We start from the raw sequence: 7,115 nt of genomic DNA on the forward strand, positions 1-7,115 counted from the left end.
ATAAATATCAGGAATTTAAACGAATCATTTTCTTTTTGATTAACTGTCATAAGCATGATATTCTAGTAAAATTCTAATCAAAACCTATCCATGCTTATCACACGATCTGAACATGCTATACAGTTGTCATTGCTGTTGGGTTTTTTTCTTCGAGCATGCGTCCTTAACACGTGTACAATGTATATGAGATTTTATTGTGTTACGCAGTGTACATATTTATGGAACTGCTATTTGCAGCATGAAAATTTTCAGTTGCACAGTTCTGTACTACAAACGTGTTCCAATTAATCCTTAATCTACATTAATATGCTGACCTTGAAACTTCGATAGGAAAAACCACGTTGGTATAATATAGCTATAATAGGCCTATAATTATGAACAGGGAAGTGAATAAGTTTGTCGGATATCAGGAAGAACTCTCAGTTCCAATATCGGACCATGGAACTCGTGAACAAGGGAAGAACAATTAGATGAATACCTGGTATAAACAGAAAGGTATTTCTTTGAGCTGTTGATGAAGGCTGTGCTGTACAATTGAAATTAGAATGCACTGGAACCAAAACCAAAAATGTCAAACTGATATATATATGTATATATGCAGATTAAACGGGGAGCCATTTAATGATGATTTTTAGATAAAAATGTAAACAAAGTTTTGAAAAATTATGCAAATGTTCTCTATGATTTATCTGATATATCATCAATGTTTAGCAAAGTATGTCCTCATAACAAAAGCAAGATCTTGCATGTATATTAGCGTTAGATATGACAAGAATTCGGAATTTAAATTTTAAAAAAAATTAAAATTTAGACTAGTATACAAGTTGTGTACTGTATTGGTTATCAGAAAAACATTGTTTATGATACATACATATACATGTATATCAAAATATGATGTTTTTGGTTCCAATCATTTTTGGTTCGTAAATGCACCTGGTCGTTTAAGTGAAATTTTCGCCATTATATTTGATTTCCAAATAGGATTTCAGTTTTTTTCTTTTCTTTTAACTTGCTAATCGCTAAACTTGAAATTTTCAACAATCTTAAGCAAATGTAGAACAAGTCCAAATTCGAGGTGATAAGGTATGGTTTTCCCCCAGTCTTTTCTAAATAAATATTTAAATGGCTGTGACCTATATAGGGACTAAATTTAAAAACATTCAGTGTCACTGTTTATATGGATTTCGAGGAAATTTGTAATATCAGGAAGTCTTATTTGTATGTGAAAAAAATGACAATCATAATTTAACAAGCAACAGATTCCTTAACTCTTTGTAGCAAATAAGAGTTTGTTAATAGTACAATAGAACAAAAATGGTTCAATGCAATAAACATTAAGAACATAAAAAATCTGAATATTATTTTACGGCAATATGTCATTAATATACAAAACATCATCGTGCACGTGTTTCGTGTATCATTTTGAGGAAATAGCAAAACCATAATATTTGTACATGTATTTATTACATTTGCAAAACAAATTTTCAAGATTAACTTTATAATACGGAAATCATGATGTCAAATGCTGATTTTTTAAATCAAAAATAACAACCTTGTTTATCAGACGTGAAATCCACATTTTGCGTTCCTGCCATTACAAAATTGCGTAAATACCTAGCTTTTAAAAACAATTCCTCAATAGATATGAATATTCTGGCAATCCTCTGCTTAACTTCCCTAATGATATTGAAATGCAATCTGGTGGTTATGAAGGTATCGTAGATTTGGAAAGCATTCTGAAGGGTTATTTTATTTTACGCGCTTATTGATATAATAAAATTATATGTATAATAAAATATGTTTAGGTTTTCTTTTCTTTTCAACCTGTTATAAGTTGATATGGGCATGAACACTTGATCGCAAATAGTTCTGTTTAAAACTTTAGCTGTGAGGGATGAAAAATATCAGTGAATAAACTTGAAATTTGCAGTGGATACGGGTACTTTCTTGATAATTAACTACGCCAAACAAAAGTCAATTCTGAAAATTTCAGTGGAGTGGTTTTCCTGAAAACTTTTAGACTGTTTTATATGATGAATTGCTTAGTATCAAGCAAGCTCTTTGATCAGACAGACGATGAAACCACATGAAAAACGGACTTATAGGGAGTAAATCTACATTGCTGTATTGTATGTGCTTAATATAATCGTAACTAGTTTTCAAAATATTATTCTGAAAAGCATTTTGAATTACAACGGTTACGTGTAAATAGTTCAGTTTCAGTGGGTTAGTGTTGGCGCGTCTGTTCAAAGAAGTAGAGGTCGACGTCGGTTTATTAACTTTAAAAACATCCTATTTGGTAACATGCATTCCGGATCTTACTTTTAACACTTGATCACATTTTCCGTGTGTAAGGGTCTGTCATGAATAAATAGATAAATGTGTACTTAAACAACCCAACAGTATCCAGTAGCATCAATTGTGCTGAGAAAAATATCCTTGTAAGCATCACTACATGTAACTGTTTAAAATTTTCCCGTTTGAATATGCTTAAAAGGATGTAGTCAAGCCGATTAGATACCCCATTGTCAATTTTTAATAGAAATATGAGCTTAACTCATGTGAAGCGCCACGCTCGGTTGCTCTGTTCAATCGTCTACAACATCAACAAATTTTTTATATCGTCTAAACAATTTCTGTAAGCAGTTTCAACAATTTTTTAGTTGTAGATGCTAAAATATTGTATATTTCCAATAAAAGGCGACGAATTGATATACGTACGTGTAAAATCACGAGAAGCAACCCTCGCGGATTTTACATTCTCGCGATCTGATATTAAACAGCGGGATTGCGGAATTAAGTACTCCTGTAAAATAAGGAATCTAGTACAGTATTATGATACAAATAGTTGTTGACTTGACGTCGAATTGCTCTCACCCATTCGTAGACGTCATCAGTACAATTGTATCCGACCTTTGTGATCATTGAACATCGCGGGTTCTTCATCAAGCCAGCCAGCACTTATCGTTATATTCAAGGGTGTCTCCACCCAAAATACCAGAAATGTTCACTTCATAGTCAAGACAGTTAATTGGAAAGAAACAATTGTTGTTCGTTTTGTTTAACTTAATTCCAAAGTGTCCATGGATAAAATTCACGACTTTCCGAGTACTCGACCAACATTGCAATCTAGGATAAAAGATCATCGATATTCTTGAAGATTTCAGGATATCAAGGCCGCACACATAACTTCACGTTAAAATGATTGACTTGAGAGTTGTAAAGATACAAATACACCGTTTTTCAAATCATGAAACGACGCAATCCAAAAAAAATTAAGTGACTAAAATTTTATTTGCACAATAACGTCCATCTTGTTATGAAGTAAAAGGTTATTTAATCTTCAATGAATGTAAATATCTTATAACGCATACATACCTCTCTTTATCTTTCTTTTTTCCTTCTCTCTAATTTGTTTTTTTGTTTTTTGCTTTCAAACTAGATTTACGATGATTAAAATCAATAAAATATTTCCGTTCCTCTTTTTATGGTTTCCTATCTTTCTTACGGAAACTTCTTGTTGTTTCATAGCTCTTAAGAAACTGACAGGACTGGAATCTCTTTGCCCCGTTTATCGAGTGGTCGAAACCAACAGCGACCTAAAAAAAATCTGTACAAAATAATATCATGATGATGTCAGACTCAGATTCCCATAAGAGATGATTTGGCTTTTTGGCATTGATTGTGAATTAATTAATTTTACTTACTTTTTACAATCAATTTATTAATTTGTTAAAATAAAGATGTAAATATAAACGATAAAATGTTTTCTTTGATGATTTATACGGATTATGAAGGTAGCGATCATTACAGAAAAATACATAACCCGCATTCAAAGTGTACCTATTACACCCCAGCCTTGTAAATATGTGTAGTATTCACCCTGTTTACAACAGGGATAAGAAAACCGACCTATAAAAGGTATAGAAGTAAATGGCTTTAACCCACGAGGTTACTAATGACTCCATAGAAAATTCACAATCTGATTAAAATTTGTCAATAGTAAACGTACAACTGACAGTGGTGATAAAAGAATTAAGTGAAATAAAACTAAATAAAGAATAATATTTTATTATCGTGGCAAAAATTTCCAATAGACCTAATAGTCCTTCTCTGGTCAATGTATTTAACAGATAAATGTCTGTATGTAAGCATATACTGTACTTCATAAAAATTAAAGGAACCACTTTTTCTCAGCTTCAGGATTAAATGTATATAACTATACAAATTTTAATGAAGATTTAATTAAGAATTAAACAAGTGATACCTGCTATCTTCTGTTCATTTTTGCCATACGAGTAGCGGGCTTTTTAAACTCAATGATATACTGGATATTTCTTTTTGGGAGTTGATTTTAATCAACTCTCCTATGCAGTTACTCTGGCAAACCGAAACTGAAACAGTGTTTGGACCTAAGCACAAATCATCACCGCTGACAAGACGTAAATCTTGAAAATAGTAGATATATTCGATGTAATGTATGCTGTACCATGGTTTTTCAGAAGAAAAGTATCTATAAATACTTTAAAAATAGTCAGATTTTATATAGTACGAATAATTCAATTGTTTTTTGTAGTTGAATGTATTCCTACGCTACGAGTTCAATATAGTCTCGTTCAACCAGACACTCGGCTGTCTCCGTAAATCTCCGACAAGCAGAGAGTCTCTCTTGATAGTCGAGATTAGAGTTCAATATTGCTTGGATCCAGACGTGTACAATTTTTAGAAACATTTCGATTACTGATACACAGTTTGATGGAATTAATTCTATCTTTAAATATTACACAACATGTAAGGTTTTCTCGAAATTCTTGTCGGAAAAGTTCGAGAATTCACATTATAAAAATTTGCATAACATATTGTTGATTTTAAAATTGATAATAATCAATGAAATCAACTCCCGACAGTGCTTCAGTACTTTGATTTCTCTTTACAAACATATGTTGGCGTCTTGGTTGTTTTGAACTTTACAGCGATCTTAAGTTATAAAAGATAAGCCTTGAAAGTATATTTTTTTCGGGGGAGGGGGGGGGGGGGGTATCAAGACAAACTTTACATGATATATTTTTACGTAGTATGTTTGTGCTGTGGAGATCATCATACATAGTATAGTTAAACGTAAGACTAAAACTACGAGGGTTGTCCCAGAATTGCGTGAACTGAGGGCAATACTATTACTCTTTTAACTGTAATATCGTCAGACAACTGTATTGACCATTAACCCTTTGTTAAACAGTACCCAATATTCAAATACGTGCTTTAAGGGGCATGGTCACGATTTTGGCCAAAAATTATTTTCCGTTTTAATGTTTACAATGCTTAAGTAAGGCATTTCTAATAGTGAAGCAAAATTTGTGTGTCAGTCGTCGTGTTTTAAGCATGTAAACAAATCTTGCATCATGTTTAAGTTATGATTGTTGCAGTAAAAATATCAGTTTTAAACCCAAAGTGAGTGTGATAAACGCTAGGAACAATTTATTTACGCTAAAAAAAAAACTTAGAACAAAACACTTAGAACAGAGAGAAATCAGCTTGAAAAAGAACTTTTACATATATAATATATATGTGTATATTGAACCACTCTAAACAAAAACAGGGCACGAGCCTTATTTACATGAATAATAAGTTTGAGCTCTGTATCTTTCTTATAACTCTAAGACTGACATTCAAATTTTTGTTGATCATTAGAAATGCATTTCTTATGAATTATAAACAATTTAGATAAAAGATAAAATTTGGCCGAAAACGTGACCATGCCTCTTTCTTTAATATATATTTTTTGAGAAACAAAATAATTCATATCAGCTGGTTTTTCCATGTGGCGCATGTGCGACGTCGAAAATAGCCAGCCATTTATGTCTTTGTAAAATGTCAAACCCTATACATCGCTCATTATAATATTCACCTCCTATTTCCGAAAAAATGTTTTGGAAAATAATATTTTCTTTAAACATGTACCCAGAGTACACATTCTCACGATGTATTTTTAGTTTTGTTTTTAAATTCTCCCTAAATAAAGTAATAACAAACGATCTGCCAACTCCAAACATGCCCTGTATCACTTGTTGCCTAACGTCTGTCTTCCCGAAATGTGTCGTTCAGTATTTCGTCGTCCTTTTTTATCGGTCGGTGTTTCTTTTTCACTTAATGGTTCATACTTGTCCGAATATTTATCCATGTTGCTAGACTGTCTATTCACAAAATGCATTTCTAAGCAATTTTTGTAACTTATTTTAATTAAAATAGGCTATGATTTGTTTCAAGTTCTTTACAAAATTTTATTAGTTATCGGTTCCCTATCTTTAACGCTGATGTCGTCATTTTACTACGAGTTCACACTTCAACTTGTCTAAAATTTTAAAATTTTGTTATAACCAAACTATTCATTGGTTAAATAATAGAATAATTAACAAATCTAAATGCGTTTTCGTTTGATGTCTTTTCTATTCGAAAGTTCTCATTTCTTTATGTTTATTTTAACATTTCAAGTTTGTCATTGCGTCGCATGTCAAAATGAACAAGTATGCTTTCATTTTACTAATTAAATCGTATACAATATTTCACATCAAAACATATATTAAATGCAAATTACTTGTACTCTCTGTGGCACAAATTTCTTCTTTCTGTGTCTTCGATTAACTGAATAACGCCACTTGTCTCCGCTATTTTTGGACAACCCACGTACATTTATTATAACTGCACCCATTTGTTTTCAAAGGGATATGAATGAGTTGAAACACTTCTACACTTTAAGGTGATATGAGACACCTCCATATTGCGACGTTTTTTCCTTTCGAAATAAACAATAAAATCATGTATGTTTCTATGGTTGTTTTCCTTGTTACCTATTTGTTACCTAACAGGGTAGGGCAATGGGTTAGAGCGTTAATTAGGAATCTGTAGATAATGAGTTGGAATTCTGCTGGGGCTTTTATAATTTTTACCTTTCAGAAAAAAAATTAAAATTTTTTTGGGCCAAATATTATGTGATTTAAAAAGTATTCTCTTATTCACATTAAAAAGGACAGGTGTCCCATTCCACCTTAAAATATATGACTATCAGCATTTTATGTTTTTTGAATACACCATATATAACAAGCAAACAAGGATCACAT

This window comes from Magallana gigas, chromosome 6, assembly GCF_963853765.1.
Source record: "Magallana gigas chromosome 6, xbMagGiga1.1, whole genome shotgun sequence".
Taxonomy (NCBI): domain Eukaryota; kingdom Metazoa; phylum Mollusca; class Bivalvia; order Ostreida; family Ostreidae; genus Magallana; species Magallana gigas.